Raw genomic sequence first — 24,588 nt, 5'->3', positions numbered from 1 at the left:
GGTGTGTGGAGGCAAAAGTATTATAGGAATATAGGAACAGGGGCAGGCTATTCCAGCCCTCACGCCTGTTCTACCATACAATAGGATTATGGCTGATCTGTGGTCTAACCCCATATACCTGCTTTGATCCAAATCAATTAATACCTTTGCTTATCAAAAACTCACCCATCTCAGATTTAAAATTAACAAATGATCTAGAATCAACTGCTGTGTGGAAGAGAATTTTAAACTTCTACCATACTTTGTGTGTAGAAATGCTTTCTGACATTTCTCCTGAACAGTATGGCCCTTATCTTCAGACTCTGCCACCTGGTTCTAGAACCTCCAACCAGTGGAAATAGTTTATCTTTATCTAACCCTATCTTTTCCTGTTAATATCTAGAAAACTTCAATCAGATCGCTCCTTAACCTTTTAAAGTCCAGAGAAAACAAGCCTAACTTGTATAAGCTCTCCTCATAACTCAACCCCTTCAGTTGAAATATCATCACTGTAAACCTGCACTGTACTTCCTCCAAGGGCAATTTATCCTTCCTAAGGTGTGGTGACCAAATCTATTCACAGTGTGCCAAATGGGGTCTTACCAGTATTTTGTATAGCTGCAGCATAACTTCTGGGTCCTTATCTTCAGTCTTCTGGATATAAAAGCCAGCATTCCATTAGCTTTTTTGATTATTTTCTGCACCAGTTTGTGCCATTTTCAAGATCTATGCACCTGAACCCCCAAGTCTCTTTGGATATCCATATCATAGCATGTATAAAGTACCCTGATATATCGTTTTAGGACAATCTCATACTTGCTTACACTGAAATCCATGTCACAGTTTTGGCCATTCATCTATCAATCTATCAATATCCCTCTGTAATTTTATGCTACATTTACCCAGTCTGCAATGCCATCTAACTTTGTGTCATCAGCAAATTTGAATACATGACTTTCTATGCCATTATCCAAGTCGTCAATAAATAATGTGAATTATTGAGACCTTAACAGAAATCTTTGTGGGACACCACAGGTCACGTCCTGCCAATTTGACTAACCTACCCATTATCATTACTTCCTGTCTCCTGCCACTCAACCAATTTCCCAGCCACGTCAGTAATTGGCCTGCAATTCTGTGGGCAGTTAAAAATCTGTTACGTAGGACCTTCTCAAATGCCTTCCAGAAATCCATATAGACAATATAGCCCATCCAACTCCAAGGTCTTTCCATGTTAGCTCCACATTATTTCCAGCACATCAACTGACTACAGTTCTTTACTGGTTTATCAATTAAACAACTTTATTCACCCTGCGATCTGTAATACTTCTCAATAAACAAACAAAAATGGACAATATCTTAAGGTAAAAATGATTCCTTCCCAAATTTCTCACAGCATATCCAGATTAATGTTTATTCCTGACAACAGAAGGACAATCCTGCACAGTTGACCTCCCAGCTGGAGGCAAACCGTGGATGCGATCAATCTGATTTACTTCTGATACCCTTCTTGGTCTGGAAGGTTGCTAACATTCAAAAAAGGCTTCCAGATGAAGAATGCATGAAAATAGGTATCAAAGGGCAAGTAGTGTCCGTGTAACTACACCACAGTATGACATATCACTTTTGAAAGCATCAGGAGTGAAAATCAGGATAGTGGGGGAATATTAAATGGTGCAGATATTCAGAGTTAGCATTTGTAAACTGTTTTAGTTCAGTTGATAGTAATGTCAATCCCAATAGTTTCCTAACGTTGTCTTATTTTGCTGTTTTTCCTTCTTTAAGGCAAGGACTCATTGATTGATATCAACATCTCTTTGTGTCCTTGCAGCTACTGTCTATTTGTTTGACCATCCTTCATTTGACTATCTTGACCATGCAAATAACAAAAATAGACCAAAAAGCTTATGTATCTGAAATGGGTCTGATATAAACATGTTCAGATGGAACCATTGTTGACTAATTTCAAAAACCCTGAGATACCTGAATAAACGTATCACATTTGTTTCTGGTGACAAATGGCAGTGAGTGGATTCAGGGAGTGGGAGGTGAAAGCAGAAGAGCCACTGATGTAAACAGACACACTCAGCAAGACAATAGCACAGGGCTGCTTGAACCAGCGGGTCTACGCTGAGCAAACAAAGAGATGAGGAAGTTGGTTTAAGGTCTAGAAACCAAGAAGAATGAGTTATCAAAAGTCCTTCTGAACTACACAAGATTAGTTGGCAATTTCTGTTTCCATTTCCGGGCTGCAGGCAACCAGATGGAGAGGTGAACTAGCTGACGGTCAGACAGAACTTTAGCAAGCGGCAGCATATGGAGAATGGAAAGGAGGTGAGGGAGATCAGGGATGTTGGAACAGAGGGATTTTCAAGGCATGGTGCTTGAGACTGTAAATGGGGTGGCGAGGTAGAGGTAGAGTGAGAGAGGTCAAGGTAGAGACAGAGAGTCAGAGAGGTAGGGAGAGTGAGAGAGGGACGTAGAGAGAGACAGAGAGAGAGAGACAGAGACAGACAGAGACAGAGACAGAGACAGAGACAGAGAGAGAGAAAGAGGGGCAGAGAGACACGGAGAGAAAGAGACAATGAGAGAAAGAAGATCAGATAGGCCATAAAAGGTAGTCACTGGAATAAATAGATGAGCAACAAGCAGATGTAATCATAACCCTGGGTTGATGAGAAAGGGTGGAGATTGGAAACATGAAGGAGATTGAAAGCAATCTCATGGTAAGTATCTGATTGTAGGGATTGCTGAAGCAGTAAAATGGATCCATAGAAACATAGAAGATAGGACCAGGAGGAGGCCATTCAGCCCTTTGAAGGCCTCACATCCCTTTAGCTACTAGGTTTCCAAAGATTTAAAGTTGAAATCGTGCTGAAATATGAGGGGCATAGACTCTCATTAATACCTAAGAAGTCAATCAGTTGCCTGTGAAAAAGTTGGCTGCCTGCACCATGTTCCATCCCCATGTCAAAGCTAATTTACAACTGATTGTAGGATGTTGTTCATGAAGAGCAAACCAGGTGGATGTCTGAGTTGAATAATTGAGCCAAAACCTTTGGAAGGATTTAAGAAATAATTAGATGCCGTGAGGACTGTGTTTTATTTTTTATGTTTGAAAGTCCTTCCTTCGTTGCATTTTTTTGACCTTGTGAAGTATAAATATGTTGCATTCCAAATCCCTCAATTTTATTTATAACAACCTCTTGTAATTGACTATGTATGTTGAAATTTATTTTCCTTACCTTTGGCAGAATATTTTTGTGGATTCTTTTCATTAACTTTTGACACAGCTCGAGACTGATAAGGAGATACACTTAAAACATAAAAATACAAAATTTTAATTCAAGAATTCTTTGCATTTATTTTTTATTTATCCATTCTCATCTTAAAATCTGTGACAAAGTTTAAAATCTATGGCACATTATATTTATGTAGCAGACAGACTCTACTTATGTCATAACTTAGAGTGTTACAATATGAAGAAATAAAGATTGCAATGTAAACTGCTTGATATTATGGAGAACCTGGTCTTTCTTTTCATAAGCTTGCCTCTGAGTTTGAAATGAATATTGAAACAGTTTTTACCGTTTACCTCTGTGCTCTTTTCATTTTCGTTAGTTCAATTTGCCTACTGACGGCATTGGCTGCACTTAAAACATCACGTAAATTTAGAGCTCCTGCAAAAAATTCATACTAAGTTAGAGACAATATTGAGATATTTGTTACTTATGATCTTTCTTTGATCATTAATTAATGTTTTTGGCAACAGTAACAATGCAGATACGCAAACACATATAGACGGGTTAAGAGAACACCAACAATATAGCAGATCAGGTATAATTAAATAAGTGTGAGGTTAATTGTAGGAATAGAAAAACAATATTTTTAAAAAGGTGTGATATTTGTAATATTAACATTCAGAAGGATTTGTGTGTACTCAGAAGAAACACAGAGTTAACATACAGTAATTCATTAGCAAGTAATTAGGAAAGCAAATGCCGTTAGCTTTTATTGCAAGGGCATTGGAATACAAGAAGAAAGATGGCTTGCTAAAGTTATATAGGGTTTCGATGAGACTACACCTAGAATATGATGTTCAGCTTTGGCCTCCAGACTTTAGGAAGGATATACTTGCATTTGAGGCAGGGCTGCAAAAATTCACAACATTGGCCCTTAAGATGAGGTTTAAGCTATTGCTTAAGTAAATTAACCTATCAACCAAATATTTTGTAAATTGAACCCATATTCTCTGGAGTTGCAAAGAAGAGGTGATTTGCATAAATCGAGCCTTACTACTCTCAGAGTCGGACCAAATGTTAAAGTTTTTTAAGATATGCACAGAATGACAATTTACTTGACTTTCAGACCAAGGTTGGCAGAAAGCATGGGATGGGTCTCTGTACTGAACAAGAATTATTATTTATTATACATAATTAGACTATAGTTACAAGTAAGCACATACTACTCTTAAATTTTAACCTTTTCTGATATTTTACATTTAGGATAATGTATCTGCAGTTACATTTTTTCCAGTTTAAGAACTTCCTTCTACATAAAATAGTCTCAACAAAATGCTCCACTTAAATAGTCTTGCATTTTGATTTTTTTTTAAACTTTTCAATGGAGGCTAGTGGATTACATTTAGAGTAAATTAGGATTTCCTGTCTCTGTCTTTGTTCAAAGTGCTTAAAAGCTAACATTGATCTTAAACTCTCTGTTTTTACAGTAGAGTGCTTCTTTTGATACTGGGCTAGTTTCTTAGAGAAGTACCCCACTGGCTTCTCTATTCCTGACTTATCATTCTGTAACAAGACAGCACCCACCCCAAGTCACTAGCATCAACTGCCACTTTGCCAAGTAGTTAGTATCCCTCCCGTCACGTGGGAGACCTAGGTTCAATTCCCCACCGGAGAGGATCTAAACAGTTTTCTTAAACACGGCAGTAGTTAGCACTGCTGCCTCACAGTGCCAGTGGCTCGGGTTCAATTCCAGTTTCAGGCGGCTGTCTGTGTGGAGTTTGCACATTCTCCCCATGTCTGCATGGGTTTCCTCTGGGTGCTCCAGTTTCCTCCCACAGTCCAAGGATGTGCAGGTTAGGTGGATTGGCCAGGCTAAATGCCCGTAGTGTTCAGGGATGTGTAGATTAGGTGGGTTATGGAGGGATGGGTTTGGGTGGGTGCTCTGAGGGTCGGTGTGGACTTGTTGGGCTGAAGGGCCTGTTTCCACACTCTACAGATTCTATAATTCTATGAAATGTCCATTCTTCATTCACTGGCTAGTGAGAATGTCTCCACTTCCTCATCCAAAGTTGGTTTTTGATATAATAGCACTCTGGAACCACTTCAGTCACAGTTTCTGCATGAGCCATCCTGATCTGATTCCTGAGCCTCAATTAGTGAAGACATGCCAAGAACATTTATGGAACTATCCTCATTCTCAAACAGAATTTCAGCTCCCTAACATCTGTCTGTGGTATTACTCTGATCTCCAGTAATGGACTTTGTTAAGGCATTGTTCTGGCTACCATATGATTAGGTTGTAACTTCAACTACAACTAAGAGACCGGAGGGAACAACTGCTGTGGGAGCAGAAGTAGCACAGAGTGCTTAATGGAAAAATACCTGAAACCAGGTCCTGCAACTGTTACATCTCTCAAGCTTCAACCAGACATTCAATGATTAGAGGCAAAGTATAACTTTTACCCCTAAATCATTCCCAGAGAATAAATTAATTCCAACCACAGGTTATTTCTTAAAATCTCAAATTTCTGCTAGTCCAGACAACAAGACACACTCCTATGGAACTATGTACAATGGATAGGAGATATACTCTCCGCCTATCCCAATTACCAACACTTCAGCTTTCAAAACTAAAACCATTTTTTTTAGCTTTCAACACAAAATCCTTCTCCAGCAACAGAATTTGAGTAGCCCCTGCATCTCGCAGAATAGTTATTGGTTTAGATTCTTCTGTTGAACATAGAACATAGAACATAGAACATTACAGCACGGTACAGGCCCTTCGGCCCTCGATGTTGTGCCGACCTGTGAAACCAATCTGAAGCCCATCTAACCTAAACTATTCCATTATCATCCATATGTTTATCCAATGACCATTTAAATGCCCTTAAAGTGGGCGAGTCTACTATTTTTGCAGGCAGGGCATTCCATGCCCTTACTACTCTCTGAGTAAAGAACCTACCTCTGACATCTGTCCTATATCTATCACCCCTCAATTTAAAGCTATGTCCCCTCATGCTAGGCATCACCATCCGAGGAAAAAGGCTCCCACTGTCCATCCTATCTAATCCTCTGATCATCTTGTATGTCTCTATTAAGTCACCTCTTAACCTTCTTCTCTCTAACGAAAACAGCCTCAAAACCCTCAGCCTTTCCTCATAAGACCTTCCCTCCATACCAGGCAACATCCTGGTAAATCTCTTCTGCACCCTTTCCAATGCTTCCACATCCTTCCTATAATGCGGTGACCAGAACTGTACGCAATACTCCAAGTGCGGCCGCACCAGAGTTTTGTACAGCTGCAACATGACCTCATGGCTCCGAAACTCAATCCCTCTACCAATAAAACCTAACATACTGTACGCCTTCTTAACAACGCTATCAACCTGGGTGGCAACTTTCAGTGATCTATGCACATGGACACCGAGATCTTTCTGCTCATCCACACTACCAAGAATTTTACCATTAGCCCAGTACTCTGTATTCCTGTTACTCCTTCCAAAGTGAATCACCTCACACTTTTCCGCATTAAACTCCATTTGCCACCTCTCAGCCCAGCTCTGCAGCTTATCTATGTCCCTCTGTAACCTGCAACATCCTTCCGCACTATCCACAACTCCACCAACTTTGGTGTCATCCGCAAATTTACTAACCCATCCTTCTACGCCCTCATCCAGGTCATTTATAAAAATGACAAACAGCAGTGGCCCCAAAACACATCCTTGAGGTACACCACTAGTAACTGAACTTCAGGATGAACATTTCCCATCAACCACCACCCTCTGTCTTCTTACAGCTAGCCAATTTCTGATCCAAACCGCTAAATCACCCTCAATCCCATGCCTCCGTATTTTCTGCAATAGCCTACCATGGGGAACCTTATCAAACGCTTTACTGAAATCCATATACACCACATCAACCGCTTTACCCTCATCCACCTGTTTGGTCACCTTCTCAAAGAACTCAATAAGGTTTGTGAGGCACGACCTACCCTTCACAAAACCGTGTTGACTATCCCTAATCAAATTATTCCTTTCTAGATGATTATAAATCCTATCTCTTATAATCCTTTCCAATACTTTACCCACAACCGAAGTAAGGCTCACTGGTCTATAATTACCAGGGTTGTCTCTACTCCCCTTCTTGAACAAGGGGACAACATTTGCTAGTCTCCAGTCTTCTGGCACTATTCCTGAAGACAATGACGACATAAAGATCAAAGCCAAAGGCTCTGCAATCTCCTCTCTAGCTTCCCAGAGAATCCTAGGATAAATCCCATCCGGCCCAGGGGACTTATCTATTTTCACACCTTCCAGAATTGCTAACACCTCCTCCTTATGAACCTCAATCCCGTCTAGTCTAATAGACTGTATCTCAGTATTCTCCTCGACTACATTGTCTTTTTCCTGCGTGAATACTGACGAAAAATATTCATTTAGCACCTCTGAAGAAAATGTAGTTATCTTTTCTTTAGATAGAAGCTTTTACAACTCTCATCCAATATAGAAAAATAGAAGATAGGAGCAGGAGTAAGCTATTCCACCCCTCAAGCCTGCTCCACCTTCATTACGCTTATGGCTGATCATTGAGGTCAATACCCTAATTCCGCCCTCTCCCCACATCCTTTGATTCCATTAGCCAGAAGAGCTATATCTGCCTTCTTCTTGCAAATGCTATGTTTTGGCCTCAACCACTTTCTGTGGTAGTGAATTCCACAGGCTCATCACTTCTGGGTGACGAAATTTCTCCTCATTTCAGTCCTGAAAGGTTTACCTCTTGTTCTTAAACTATGATCCCTGGTTCTGGAACCCCAAACATCAGGAACAGCCTTCCTGCATCTAACCTGACTGGTCTCGTTATAATTTTATAGGTTTCTATAAGATTTCCCTCCCTGCCTCCTCAACACCCCATTCTTTTGAACTCCAGTGAATCCAATCCTAACCAATTCAATCTCTCTTCATATGTCAGTCTTGCTATTTCAGCAATCAATTTGTTAACCTTTGCTGTACTCCCTTGATCGCAAGAATATCCCTCCTCAGATAAGGAGACCAAACTGCACACAATACTGCAGATTGGCCTCATCAATGCCCTGTATAATTGCAGATATCCTTGTTCTACTCAAATCCTTTAACCATGAAGGCCATCATAGTTTGCATTCTTCACTACCCACTGCACCTGTATGCTTACTTTCTGCAACTGGTGCACGAGGACACCCAGGTCTCTTGACCATTCCTCTCATTCAATTTACAACCATTCAAATAATAATCTATTGTATTTTTGCTACCAAAGGGGATAACCTCAAATTTATCCACATTACACTGCATCTGCCATGCATTTCTCTATTCACTCAGCTGTCCAAATCACAGTACAAAATCTCCGAATCCTTCTCACAGTTCACCCTTCCACCCAGCTTTGTGTCATTTGCAAATTTAGGTATTGCATGTAGTTCCCTCATCAAAGTTATTAACATATATTGTGATAGCTGGGATCCCAGTACCAATCCCGGTGGTTACCTAGTAGTCACCCGCCATTTAGAAAAATTGCCCATTTATTTCTATTCTGTTTCCAGTCTGCTAACCAATTTTCTAACCATCTCAATACACTACCCTGAATCCCATGCACTTTAATTTTACACATTAATCTGTCATGTGAGACTTCACCAAAAGCCTTTTGGAAGTCCAAACAAACCACATCTACTGGCTTCCCGATCAACTCTACGAGTTACACTCTCGAAGAATTTCAGTTGATTTGTCAATCATGATTTCCCTTTGGTAAATCCATGCTGACTGAGTCTGATTCTACCACTGTTGTCTGAGTGCTTTGTGGCAAAGTTCTTGATCATGGACCCTAGCATCTTCCCCACTACCGACATCAGACTCACTGGTCTGTAATTCCGTTTTCTCTCTACCTCCCTTTTTAAATGGTGGGGTTACGTTAGCTGTCCTCCAACCTATAAGAACTGTTCAGAATCTAAAGAATCTTGGAAGATGACCACCAATCAATCCACTATTTCTAGGGCCATTTCTTTACTACTTCTCCTCCCACAGCAATTGTTCTCTTTGGTCCCTTGGTTGTAGTTAAAGCTACAATCTGATCCACGGCCTATTCTTTCTAATTTTTTTTTTCAGACTCATTCTTACAAAATAACAGTAAGTCGGAAGGGTTTCCCTTTCAACTTCCAGCATTCTGAATAAATGTATCCCAATTTGTCACAATGGAAACACCTTGGCTTCCAAATTTCACCTCCATCCTCAGTACTTTCATAAAGTCATAGAGGTCCATAGCACCGAAAAAGGCACTTTGGCCCATTGAGTCTGTGCCAGTCATAAACAAGCACCTATTCTACTCCCATCTGCCAGCACTTGGTCCATAGCCTTGTATGCCTTGGCATTGCAAGTGCGCATCAAAATACTTCTTAAATGTTCTGAGGGTTTCTGCCTCTACCACCCTTACAGACAGTGAGTTTCTGATTCCCACCCTCTGGGTGAAAATATTTTTCCTCACATCCCCTCTAAATTCCTGTCCCTTACTTTAAATCCCTTTCTGAACTCAGAAGGAAACCTTGGGGCATTCCCAGCTATTCATTCCTTATCTTGGCTATTTGTCTTCCTTTCACTCTCCTATTTTCTATCTCTTTCTAATTTATGAACCTGACAGTAAAACAATTTAATTTTAGGGAGTAACTCAATAATTAGCCATTATTGCTGCCTGTCGAGCAAATCACAATGCTTTGGTCCACAGTATGAGTTCTTATTATAGAAGGTAGTGAATTTTTAAATTTCTCTAAGATAATAACTTCTTTAAGAGCTTCACACGTGGTTTCATCTTTTAACGCTCTTATCCACCTGTCAAAATTTCTTTACTTAACCCTTTTGAATTCAAAGATAGCAGGAACTGCCGATGCTGGAGAATCTGAGATAACAAGGCGTAGAGCTGGATGAACACAGCAGGCCAAGCAGCATCAGAGGAGCAGGAAGGCTGACGTTTCAGGCCTAGACCCTTCTTCAGAAATGGGTGAGGGGAAGGGGGTTCTGAAATAAATAGGGAGAGACGGGGAGGCGGATAGAAATGGATAGAGAAGATAGGTGGAGAAGAGACAGACAGGTCAAAGAGGTGGGGATACAGCCAGTTGAGGTGAGTGTAGGTGGAGAGGCAGGGAGGACTTAAGTTAGTCCAGGGAGGATGGGCAGGTCAAGGGGGTGGGATGAGGTTAGGAGGTAGGAGATGGGGGTGGGGCTTGGGGTGGGAGGAGGGGATAGGTGGGAGGAGGACAGGTTAGGGAGGCGGGGACAAGCTGGGCTGGTTTTGGGATGCAGTAGAGGAGGGGAGATTTTGAAGCTTGTGAAGTTCACATTGATACCATTGGGCTGCAGGGTTCGCAAGCGGAATATGAGTTGCTGTTCCTGCAACCTTCGGGTAGCATCGTTGTGGCACTGCAGGAGGCCCAGGATGGACATGTCGTCTGAGGAATGGGAGGGGGAGTTGAAATGGTTCGCGAATGGGAGGTGCAGTTGTTTAGTGCGAACTGAGCATAGGTGTTCTGCAAAGCAGTCCCCAAACCTCCGCTTGGTTTCCCCGATGTAGAGGAGGCCACAACGGGAACAGCGGATGCAGTATACCACATTAGCAGATGTGCAGGTGAACATCTGCTTGATGTGGAAAGTCTTCTTGGGGCCTGGGATGAGGGGGGAGGTGTAGGGGCAGGTGTAGCATTTTCTGCGGTTGCAGGAAAAGGTGCCAGGTGTGGTGGGGCTGGAGGGGAGTGTGGAGCGGACAAGGGAGTTATCTGCTTTCCGGAGGGACCACTCTCTCCGGGACTCCCTTGCTCAGTTAGCCGAGAACCAATCAGCTTCACTTGTAAACAGATCCTCAGCACCTGATCATTGCACATTGCAGGAATCCATAGCCACAAAAATAGAGTTTGCAAAAGGTATCAAATTCCTTGCTGTGAAATTATGCAGCTATTCTGGTAAATCCCTATTTTTTTCCAAATAGTTCTTTCTCCTTGCAGTCTACAGTTTTTGAAGGCGCAATAAAAGAGAAATACATGGTTCCTACATTATCTGTGATCTACAGAACATAAGGGCATAGTCTCAAGGTAAGGAGAAGAATCACTCAAAAGATTGACAGTCTTTTGAATTCTCGATCACAGGAGGCTGTAAATAATCCACCATTGAATATACTGAAGGCTGTGGTAGACAGATATGTGGGCTCTGAAGGAATCAAGAAATCAAGGACTATGAGGAGCAGGCAGAAAAGTGGAGTTGAAGCCAAAGACCAACCATGGTAGTATTGAATAACGGAAAAAATTCTACAGGCCTTATGATCTATCCCTGTTCCTATTTGTTTTTGTTCTTCTGTTCTTGAATTAATATGTCTAATTGATTAAGTATGTTGGAAAGCTATATCTGTAGTCACCATAAGAGACTATAAGAATTAGGCTGAGATAGTAGGAACTGCAGATGCTGGAGAATCCGAGACAACAAGGTGCAGTTGTTCATTCCCAGTCGCGAACCATTTCAACACCCCCTCCCATTCCTCAGACGACATGTCCATCCTGGACTTCCTGCAGTGCCACAACGATGCCACCCGAAGGTTGCAGGAACAGCAACTCATATTCCGCTTGGGAACCCTGCAGCCCAATGGTATCAATGTGGATTTCACAAGCTTCAAAATCTCCCCTCCCCCTACCGCATCCCAAAACCAGTCCAGCTCGTCCCCGCCTCCCTAACCTGTTCTTCCTCCCACCTATCCCCTCCTCCCACCTCAAGCCGCACCCCCATCTCCTACCTCCTAACCTCATCCCGCCCCCTTGACCTGTCCGTCCTCCCTGGACTGACCTATCCCCTCCCTAACTCCCCACCTACACTCACCTTTACTGGCCCCATCCCCGCCTCTTCGACCTGGTTGTTTCCTCTCCACCTATCCTCTCCTCTATCCATCTTCTATCCGCCTCCCACTCTCTCCCTATTTATTTCAGAACCCCCTTCCCCTCCCCCTTTTCTGATGAAGGGTCTAGGCCCAAAATGTCAGCCTTTCTGCTCCTATGATGCTGCTTGGCCTGCTGTGTTCGTCCAGCCCTGCACCTTGTTGTCTCATAAGAATTAGGCTATTTGACTCATCAAACCTGCTCCACCATTTGATCATAGTTGATATATTTGTCAACCCCATTCTCCTGCCTTCTCCCTGTAATCTTTGATCCCTGACTAATCACGAACCTATCTCTGTCTTAAATGCAATGACTGAATGGCCTCCACAGCCTTCTGTGGTGATAAATTCCACAGATTCATCACCCTCTGAATGGAAAAATTCCTCCTCATCCCAGTTCTAAAGGGTAGTCCCTTCACTCTGAGGCGTGCCCTCAGGTCCTAGTCTCTCCTACTAATGGAAACATCTTCTCCATGTTCACCCTATTCAGGCCCCTCAGTATTATATAAATTTCAATCAGATCCCCCCCTCATCCTTCTAAACACCATTCACTACAGACCCGGAGTTCTTAATTGCTCCTCATATGTCAAGCTCTTCATCCACGGGATCATTCTCATAACCCTCCTCTGAAACTCCTCCTAGGCCAGCACATTCTTCCTTAGATAGGGGGGCCTAACCTGCTTACACTTACACTGCACAACTAGATGTTAAACCTCAGTTCCTTCATGGTTTAAACTAAGCCAGCAAGCAGTCAAGCCACATAGAGCATAATGTCCCAGGTCTACAGGAGATCAGCATTCCCACTTCTGATCATTGTGCAGCAATCTTAGTTTGAAGTACACATGGGTAGACATTCAATGAGGTTGCACTCTGGATAAGGAAGTCGTGGCCAATGTCCAAACATAGGCCACTTGATTGTTGATATATTTTATATGGCTTTGCAGGAAAGGTTCTGACATCAGTACTCAGGCTACCTCAAAAGTACGATGGAAAATTCTAAATCATGATATGCTGAATTATTAATTTGATGAATTTGATTCTTCAAGCAAGTAAAAGTATACAACAAGCAAATCAATCAATTGATCAATTTCTTTTTGTAGAAACTTTAGAATATTGAGTGTTGGAATTAAAATTGGACTAATCATGGAGCCAAACAGTAACATAATCAAGTGAGCACTTTCCCTCATTATTGAAAAGTTCAATCGTAAACTTAGAAGCCCTTCTAGACATGCGTTAACATTGTATGAAAATAGAAGAGCCCAACATTTCAAGCTTTGCTTGGTAAAGAAGCATTAATTCTGCATCCATTAAATCTTAAATGAATTTTTTGCCATTAGATTTAATTCTGTAACAGGGACATATTAAAATAAGACCAAAATGAAAGTGGCATAATAGCATTGACTCATATTGACTTATATAAAAGAGGAAGGCAGGAAAGGCAATGATAAAGAGACATATGTTGAAGACATATATGAACTAGTCTCTTTTGGCTTGCCTGATATATTTGCAGCAGTTGTTGAACCACTGCCCTTTTTCCACTGAAAAAGAATCATACTGCAGTATCTTCTTTGAGGGGATCTGTCTGTATTTGTTTATTTTTGGAGGAAGAGGACAGACGACCAACAGTGGAGAGCCAGACTGGGTTACAACAGGAGCTTTCTGTACCCACGCACCATCACTTAAAACTATAGAAAGAGGTGCCTATATCCTGTTTTGACTATCCATCAGACCACGCAGAAGCTGGTCCTTTGGAGAAATACTGCCGCACCTAAAAATTTTGCATGTGAGCCTCAAAACAGGGAATCAACATACTTGTCAGCAGGCAGGTCTAGAGAACTACTTTGTATGTTACAAATTAATTTATATGTGCTGAGATTTGAGCCACAGTATTACCTTATAGCCAACTAAATTGGTTCGGAATACATTACCCGAATCTAGTATTAATATTCTTAGCCGTACTAATTTATGCCTCACAGAATCTAATATTGCCTTTAATTAATCTTGAGAACAACCGAAGGGAATATTGCTAAACATGGAACAGTTAATTCATTCATCCTTTGAGAAATGCATTTATTTTCTCTTTCAAACATGGTCAGTTGTAAAAAAGGTAAAAATGATCAAGACTTCTTTTGGAATTCTACTGGAAGCATCTGTAGCCAATGGTAACATCGAAGATGATCTCCTATTGACGCTAATAGTTAGCCAGCTGAAAAACTAGACAAAGGGAAAACCTACTCACATGAATGTAATCTCCATCCCTTAAATATCATGCTAATTCAGAAATCATCTTGATTTTAGTCATGCCTCCAAATTGATATCTTCCTAGACCAGTGCCCTTTTTCTTGATTATCTCTCTCTTTATTTAGTATCTCAGCGCTTTTCATATACTAAAACATGTCACATAAATTCAAGTTGTTGCTGTGCATTCTAGCTTATGAGTGATTCCAATGGTACAAGTCTGCAGGAAATTTCAACACGAATCATTTCTCAGGGATTTGGTAGAGTTGGTCAAAATTGGGAAGACAAGCTCATTTCTTTAAGCTCACCAGTCCAGGACACCAAGGCCATTCATAATGCTAAAACTGTTATCTCTGAAATCAGCTGACAGCACAGAGCAAACAAATGTCGCCCCACGTACTAAAGATACCAAAAGGAACATTTTATTTGGCTCAAGAAAGTAGGCTATGTAACAAAGTGGTACTTCATTCAAATAGTTCTCCTCAAAAAGTTGAATGCAGCAACTCGCTGGGTGGCACAGTGCAGTTCCAAACCCACATCCATATTTGTGCATAGTGCCGCAGCCGCAGTGTCCCTCCATTGATATACCTGACCCAAGTATGAAATATGGTTATGAAAACAAATTGATTCTTTAGCATTATATTATTTAAGAAAGTAATATTTTAAATCAAGATTGAACTTGTGCATTGATAAAATATCAGGGGCCATCAAATCTCTACCTTACCTTGTCTTTCAAAAACTGGATTCTGTGGACGTTTCTTTAGTGAAATCTCTCGGAGATTCAAGTTCCTCTCACAGAATGATCTAAAGCTCTCTGAGGGTTGGCGGACAACAGGCCTGTATAGTTTTCTGACCTGATAAAATGCAGATACATTATGTTTTCTAAAGAAATTAATTTCATCCTCATGTAAATTCTAACATCCTACTACAGATTAACTTTTACTCTTTACCTGACTTGTATTATTGTTTTATTGTGCATCTTAGAAAATTCAGGAGTATCAATTTCATCATGTTAAGTCAACCTATTTGCTAGTCTTCATCAATTAAATTACATATTAATAAATAAGAATATTCATGATGTTAAATGATTTGTGCATGCCACACATTTCTTGTCAAAATAATGGGAAGAATTTTCCTCTCCTTGGTCCTACATAAGTCTGGGGAGCCATGCCCATGCAGACCCTTGCAGAAATAGCATTAAATTATGCCCACTGACTGCTCCTTATCATTTAAGTTCAACAGCTTTATTGCAACAAGGATCTCAAAAAGGAGAACCTGATGTTCCCATTTGGCAACGACAATCTGCAGCAAGTTTTGGAAAGCAGCACATAGTAAGTGCCACATTCTCACACAGAAAAGTAAGTCTGCAAATACATGAGCTGTGATGTGGAAAGGAGTTTGGGTTTATTTTTATATCCGCTCATGGGATGTGGGTGTTGCTAGCTAAGCAAGTATTAATTAACCGTCTCTAATTGCCCTGGAGAATATTATTTTGAGTTGGCATCTTGAACTGATATCACTGTGGTGTAGGAACACCCAAAGTGCTGTGAGGAGCTGAGTTCCAGGATTTTGACAATTAAGGAAGGAATATATAATACCAAGTTAAGATGATGTATGACTGGGAGGGGAACTTTCAGATTATAGTATTTCCATTCATCTACTGCTCTTTCTTCTTTGTGGTAGAGATCATGGGTTTGGAAGAAGCTTTAAAAGGAAGCATCGTGAGTTACCACGGTACACCAGTAAAAGGAATGAACGTTGAAGGTGGTGGATGGTCTGCTAATCAAGCAAACTGCTTTATCCAACCTTCTCAACCTTGACTTCTGCCAGAGGCATACTGACCATTAGTAGTCTCTCCTTAATAAGAGGGCAGTTTATGATCTTCTTGGACAAGGTTTCCGTCATCCTGGATGGTGTTAAGCTTCCTCAGTGTTGTTGGAGTTGCACTCGTCTGGGTAAATGGAGTGAATTCCATCACATTCCTGAATTGTGCATTATAGATGGTGGATTCCAGTCAAAAAGGGATTGAGAAGGATTAAACACCCAACATTAACAAAAGTGCTTAAAGCAGGTATCCAATCAAAAATTAAACCATACAAAGCAGCAAAAAAAGTGGTAGACCAGGGAACTGGGAAGTTTTCGGAATCAGCAGCAGACAATTAAAAGCTAATAAACAGTGATGAAATTGATTATGAAAGTGAATTGGCAAGAAATACAAAAACAAACAGCAAGAGTTTTTACAGCAATATAGAAAGGGTAACTAAAGTTAGTGTGGGATCATTGGAGGGGGCGATTAATAGTGAGGAATAGGAAATCACAAATAATTTAAACCAATATTTTGCTTCGATCTTCATGGTGGAGGACACAATGAGCATAAAATGATAACAGACAAGCACAAGTTGTCAATAGGACGAAAGGTCTTACAACAATCTTGGTCAAAAAAGGACAGACTAATAGGACTTAACAGTGGAAAAGTGGCTAGGACTTGGTTGCAAACTTCTAAATGAAGTGGTTGCAGAGATAATGGAAGCATTGATCAAAATATTCTATAACTCACTGAATTTTAAGGGTTTCCAGCAGATTGGAAAACCACTAAGGTGATGCTTCTGTTCAAGACGCAAGAGACAGAAAGCAGGAAACTGCAGGCCATTTGGCCCAACATCTGCTTTTGGAAAAATGCTAGAGTCCACTATTAAGAAAGAAACAGCAGGATAGTTAGTAAAGCTTAATGTATCAAACTAAATCAACATGCAAACGTAAAAGATCAAAAAACTGTGAATGCTGAAAATCAGAAATCGCTGGAAAAACTCAGCAGGTCTGCAGCAACTGTGGAGAGAAAGCAGAGTTAATGCTTCAGGTCCAGTGACACTTCTTCAGAATCCTTCTTCATCTTCTGTTCTGAATGCTGCTTCAGGTGGAGAGGCCTTGAAAGACAGGAGGGAGGAGGTGAATGGGTAAGAATTAGATATTCTGTGATTGCATAGGAAGTTGTCATTGGAGAGTTAGAAAGTGTCAGGAGTGATGGAGAATGGAACAGGCTGTCACAGAGGGAACAGTCCCTAAGGATTGTTGACATAGGAATTTAGGGGAAGATGTGTTTGGTGGTGGTATCCTTCTGGAGGTAACAAAAATGGCAGAGGATGATCCTTTGAATGTGGAGACTGGTGGGGGTGGAAAATGACAAGGGGAATCCTATCACTGTTCTGGGAGGGAGGGGAAGAGGTAAAGGCAGAAGCACAGGTGATATATCAGACACAGTTGAAGGTCCTGCCAACATGTTTGGGGGAATCCTTGGTTGAGAAAACGTAGGTCATATTAGAAGTAGCCCAGTGGAAGGTGGCATAATCTTATGACATAACTTGAATCTGAGTGCTATTTTAGAAAGGGATTGGTCAGAGCTTGCATACTTCAACTAGTTAAATGATTCAATTATTTTCGCAAGCATAGCAGGTTCATAAGTGTTTGCTCAAAACTCAGAAAAACCTGGACTCCTACCATCATGTTATGCCCATATTCTGTGATCACTCCACACCCCCGCAGGGACTAGAGTCGCTAGGTTAATACAACAGAAAGATCCCACCTGCCAGTGGTTTGTAATAACTATTATTCAGTGGTGACTGTAAACATTATGTTGCATTCAGAATGGCATCTCAATGTCAAACTATCAACACAGAAATTTAATATTGTTACATCTATTTCAGTGTTCAAATTGAGGTATTGCAACAGTTTCAGAGTTTACTTGTGAAATTCAGCAAGGAACAAAATCAGTTGAAGCTTACACAATGAAAAACAGACTAGTTTTTTTTTAAAGATCCCCAGCCACACTATGAATGTCTTTGGTCACATAAGTGGCAATGCACTTCTGGTGCATTTCTGAATTGTGAAACAAGGTTTGACAGAAATTAGTCCTCCTGCCCTAGGGTAATAATTGGGCCAAGATGCTACTGGCTTTTGTGCCTTCAAAGGCAGCTCAATAAAACAAACACTTTGCAATAATGTACATCTCCCCCAAGATTGCTTCACAAGTCTATTAACAATGTCAGAAAATAGAAATTGAGAGATCAACGTGGAAAACACACTCATGATTTATCCAAAGATGACTGATATATGTGTAATACAGGCAGACCCCTGATGACGTGCATTCTTGAGGCCTCTAAGATCATGCAGGCATGGGAGGCAGTAAGAGATTGTGAAGCAGTGCCACTGCTGAGGAGCATTCAGGTTGCACATTTGCAATGAACTAAGATTTAAGATCCAGCTAAATAATCCCAGAACTGGAAAGAGGCAAAGACAAGGATGAGGTTCTGAAATGGAAAAGCCTGTGAAGTGCAAAGACTGTTCTACAGGAAGACAGAAAACAACAAGAACTGCAGATGCTGTAAATAGAAACAAAAACAGAAATTGCTGGAAAAGCTCAGCAGGTCTAACAGCATCTGTGGAGAAATCTGAACTGAGGAAGGATCACTCGACCTGAAACGATAACTCTGATTTCTTTCCACAGATGCTGCCAGACTTGCTGAGCTTTTCCAGCAATTTCTCTTTTTGTTTGAGAATGCTGTGTGTGTTACCATAGTGCTTATTTGCTTACTGCTTACCATAGTGAATTTGTGCTATTGTTTTGAACTCATTTTGCAATTATATTATTAGTTTTATTTTAGGGGAGCATAGGATATGATTACACATTTGTCATGATTCTTATGGTATATTATCCAGGAATGAAATATCCACAAGCAAGCATTACAAGTGTGTTGATTTTTGTTGGCTATTTAACCACAATCATGATCCATGGCCTTACCTGATCCTGTCTTTATCTGTCAAACTAACAAGCATATTTCCAACCAGACAGTATACAGAAAAAAACCAGCAATTTTCCCTTGCTATTGCACTGGCTGTTTACAATCATTTACTAAAATTCCTGCTGAAATCATAGAACGGGAGTGAACCATAGGTCATCTTGGACTTTTCAGTTCAACTACTCAGTTTAAATGAGGCATCTTATTTGCGGTCAATTACCTAACATTTGCAACAATCCTACAGTCTACGAGGTCTTTAGTAGTCCCTTTAAATTTGTTCCGCCAGGTTGGTCATTGTCAGTATTAAGGGGAATCTGCTAAGAGCATAATATACCTGGCATATGTTAATGTTTCATGTAGGTGAATGTGTGTATGTTTGGGAGGAAGGGTTTATTTGCAGTGCGATAGTTAAAGCAGTTTCATTAGCTGTAACCATCTGTATCCTGGCAAATTTTAGGAGGAAAAAAATGTTGGTGTTATAGACACACTAACAAACTTGATTATCATCACGCACACTGGCAAAGTTCTGTCCTGACATAGAAAGCATGCAGATATGTTCTATTTTCATGCTGTCGTCAAAGTACAGTTTTGAAGTATTTTGGCATTGATTCCCTTAAATATAAACTTAGTACATATTGTGTGTTATCAACTCGTATTCCTATCACCATGAATTATCTCCAAACCATTAAAGTCAATTTTCAGAGGCTATATATCATGTAAATCACATACTATGATAACTTTCACCACACAAACATAAATAAATAAATAAATAAACAACAATATTAATAATATGTGTACTAATATAAAAAAATTTGGAATTAAGAATCGACTGATTACCAAGAAACCATTGTTGATTATCAGAAAAATCCATCTGGTTCTCTAATGTCCTTCAAGGAAGGAAATCTGCCATCCTCACTAAGTCTGGCTTGCATGTGACTCCAAACGTACACAATGTGGTTGACTCTCAACTGCTCTCTGAAATGGCCTAACAAGGCACTCAGTTGTAATTATTGCTACAAAGTCTCAAAGAAATAAAACCAGATGGTTCACCCCGCATCGACCTAGGCACCGGAAAAAAAACAATGGCAGAAACAGCCCTATTGATCCTGCAAAGTCCTCCTTATTAACATCCGGAGGTAGTGCCAAAATTGAGAGAGCTGTCTCACAGACTAGTCAAGCAACAGCCTGACACAGTCATACACACGGAACCATACCTGACAAACAATGTCCCAGACACTACCATCACCATCTCTGGACATGTCAGCAGGATAGACTCAGCACAGGTGGTGACACAGTGGTATACAGTTGGGAGGAAGTTTTCCTGGGAGTCCTCAACATTGACTCTAGGCCACAAAGTCTCACAGCTTCAGGTTAAACATGGGCAAGGAAACCTTCTACTGATTATCATGTACCACTCTCCTTCAGCTGATAAATCAGTACTCCTCCGTGTTGAACAACATCTGAAGGAAGCACTGAGGGTGACAAGGATGCAAGATATCTTCTTGGTGTGGGATTTCAGTGTACACCGCTAAGAGTGGCTTGGCAGCAACACTACAGATCAAGCTGGTCAGCTCCTAAAAGAATAGCAGCTCGACTGGATCTGCAGCAGATGGTGATGGAACCAAAATCATCATCCTATAGACCTGGCCCATATCAATCTGTCGGCTGCAAATGCATTTGTCCGTCACATTATCGGTAACAGTGACAACCAAACAGTCCTTGTGGACACAAAGTCCCACCTCCACATTGAGAATACCCTCCCTCGTGTTGTGCGGCACTATCACCATGCTAAACAGGACAGACTTTGAACAGGTCTTTGAACAGACTTTGAACAACTCAAGACTGGGCATCCATGAGGCATTGTTGGCCATCAACAGCAGCAGAATTGTACTCCAGCACAATCTGCAAACCCATGGCCCAGCATATTCCCCATTTAACCATTACCATCAAACCAGGGGATCAACCCTCATTCAATGGAGAGTGCAGGAGGGCATGTCAAGGACCAGAACAGGGCATACCTGAAAATGAGGCATCAACCTGGTGACGCTACCAAACAGGACAACAGGACAAAACATGGATAAAACAGCTGATTTCCAGAGATGAGCCGAGACTGACAGCCCTTAACATCAAGGCTGCATTCGAAAGACTGTGGCATCAAGGAGCCCTTGCCAAACTGCAGTCAATAGGTAACAGGGGCAAACTCTCCGCTGATTGGAGTTGTACCTGGCACATAGGAAGATGCTCGTAATTGTCGGAGGTCAGTCATCTCAGCTTAAGAACATCTCTGAAAGAGTTCCTCGGGGTTGTCTCCCAGACCCAAACATCTTTAGCTGCTTCATCAAATGACCTTCCCTCCATCGTAAGGACAGAATTGGGGATTTTCGCTGATGATTGGACAATGTTCAGCACCATTTGAAACTCGTCAGAGACTGAATTTGTCCATGTTCAAATGCAACAAAATCTGGACAAATGTAGGTGTTGACTGAAGTGAAAATAACATTCGAACCCCGCGAATGCCAAGCTATGATTATCACCAATAAGAGAAAATCTAACCACTGTCACTTGACATCACTGAATCCCCCACTATCAACATCCTGGGAGTTATCATTGACCAGAAAATCAACAGGACTCGCCACATAAATACCGTCGGTACAACAGTAGGTCAGAGGGTAAAAATATTGTGGTGAGTAACTCACCTCCTGACTCTCCTAAGATTGTTCACCATCTACAAGGCACAAGTCAGGAATGTGGAGTATTTCCCACTTGCATGGATGGGTGGAGCCTAAACCATACTGAAGAAGCATGACATCATCACGGTTAAAGCAGTTCACTTGATAGGCACCTCATCCACAAGCATCCACACCCTCCACCACCATTGTTCAGTAACAGCAGTGTGTACTATCTACAAGAGGCACTGCAGAAATTCACCAAAGATCTTCAGACAGCACCTTCCAACTAGAAGGACAAGGGCAGCAGATATTAGGGAACACTACCACCTTCAAGTTCCCCTCCAAGCTACTCACCATCCTGACTTGAAAATATATTGCAGTTTCTTCACTGTCGCTGGATCAAAATCCTGGCATTCCCTCCCTCATGGCATTGTGGGTCAACCCACAGCAGGTGGACTGTAGCAGTTCAAGAAGGCAGCTCACCACCACCGTCTCAAGGGCATCTAGGGATAGACAATAAATGCTGGCCAGCCAGCAATAGCCATATCCCACAAATGAATAAAAAAAAATACAAGTTTTCATCATATTTGCATACATTCCATCATCAACAGAAGAATGAGAATGGAGAGTTAACAGTAGATAAAGAGATGAGAGATACACAAATATTTTGCATCTGTCCTCAATATTAGCTATAAACCCAGTAGTGGAAGATTGAGACAAGCTCAGTAAAGTTACAATCACTGGAAAGTGGTACTGAAAAACCCAAGTGACCATGCTGCATGCTGATAAGCTCCTGGGTGCTGATGGACTTCATCCCAAGAACTTAATAGGGATGACTACTGAAGTAGTGGATGTATTGCTGTTAATTTTCCAAGATTTAATAGATTCTGGAAAGTCTATTAGATTGGAAAATAGAAAATGTAATTTATCTATTCAAGAAGGAGAAAAGCAAAATAACAGGAAACTATCAGCCAATTAGCTTGACATCGGTCATGAAAGTGATGGAATCAATCATTAAAGAGTTTATAGTTAAGTACTTTAAAAAACAAGGTATTCAGGAAGAGTCAACATTAGTTTGTGACAAAAATATCTCGTTTAACCAATTTATTAAGTCTCTTTGAAGGAGTGACATATGTGGTGGATAAAAAGGAGCTTGTTGACAACTGGATTTGGACATTCAGAAGGTGACCAGGTTCAACATGAAATGTTATTGTGCAAACCAAGACTTCATGGTCTATGATGTAAAATATTAGCATGAACAGATGATTGGCTGGCTGGCTGGCAGAAAATAAGAGTACAGATATAGGAGTCTTTTTTTCTCTGACAGGATGTGATCAGTGCAGTCCCGAGTGCTCAGGTCTCAGCTTTTCACAATTTCTATCATTGACTTAGATGAGGGGAGTAAAGCACATTAGGTAAATTTGCAGATGACACGAAGATAGGTAGGAAAGTATGTTGTATAGAAGATATAAGGAGGTTGTAAACGGATTTAGATAGGTTGAGTGAGTGGGCAACGTAGGAAAATGTGAAGCTGTTAACTTTGACAGGAAGAATATAAGTGAAGTGCTAATGGAGAACCACTGCAGCATTGGGAGATGCAGAGATATCTAGGCACTCTATTGCTCGAGTTACAAAAGGTTGGGATGCATCATGTAATTAAAAGGCTAATAGAATGATATTCTTTATTATGACAGGAATAGCATATAAAAATAAGCAAGTAATGCTTCCGTTATATGTGACATTGATGAAATCACACCTCATCTGCTGTGTGTAATTTTGGTCTCCTTATTTATGGAGGGGTATAATGCTTTGGAGGTGGGTCAGAGGTGATTTACTAGGTTGATACCTGAAATGAGAAGATTGTCTTATGAGGAGAGTTGGACTGACTGGACATGTTTCCACTGCAGCTTAAAAGAGTAAGGGGTGACGTGAGCAGAGTATATAAAACTCTGAACATTCTTGACAAGGTGGAAAGGAAGTATCCTCTTGTGGTGAGTCAGAACTAGAGTGTACTGTTTTAAAATTAAACATTGCTCTCATAGGGCTGAGATGAGTAGAATATTTTCTCTCAGAAGGTTATGTGACTTTGAAACTCTTTATCTTAGAAAGCAGTGGAGATGGGGTCATTTAATTCTTCAAGGCATAGGTAGATTGATTCCCTTGTCTAACAAAAAGCTAAGGTTATCAACCTTGGGGACAAACAGATCAGCTATGATCATGTAGAATGACAGTGTAGGCTTGAGAGAACAAATAGCCTACTTTTGTTCTTAGAATGACAACATTTGTCCTCCACCCCTGCCATTCTGTCAGAGCATGTCTTGTTACTGTCAGCCAGCCAACCTAAGCTGCTGCCATGGTGGTTTCCCCTCAACTGAATATCTTCTACCGGCCACTAACATGGCATTGCATGAGAGCAGCAAGGTAGGCACAATGAGCATAAGTACAAAAGAAAAGCCATTAACTGACTTCAAGAATATTGGACTGTTTTTGCTTCAGAAAGTTTGTTTTGAGGTTGCTTTTATTTCAGCATTTTGGCCAAGGGGGCCACATTGGTTCACAAGGAAGGAGCATTAGGTGGGGCTCTCATGTTGGCTGAAGAATTGAAGTCACACATACAAATCAGCTGAGTCAATCACAAATAAAAAAATGTGTAGGTTGCCTTCTGTCTTCTTCTTCCACCTTATCTTCCTCCTCAGTTAGTTGCACTAGAGATGGTAGCACATTCTTGCAGAGCATGCA

Source organism: Rhincodon typus, chromosome 1 (genome assembly GCF_021869965.1).
Source record: "Rhincodon typus isolate 14 chromosome 1, sRhiTyp1.1, whole genome shotgun sequence".
NCBI lineage: Eukaryota > Metazoa > Chordata > Chondrichthyes > Orectolobiformes > Rhincodontidae > Rhincodon > Rhincodon typus.
The sequence above is the reverse complement of the archived record's forward strand: the minus strand, read 5'-3'. Positions refer to the sequence as shown.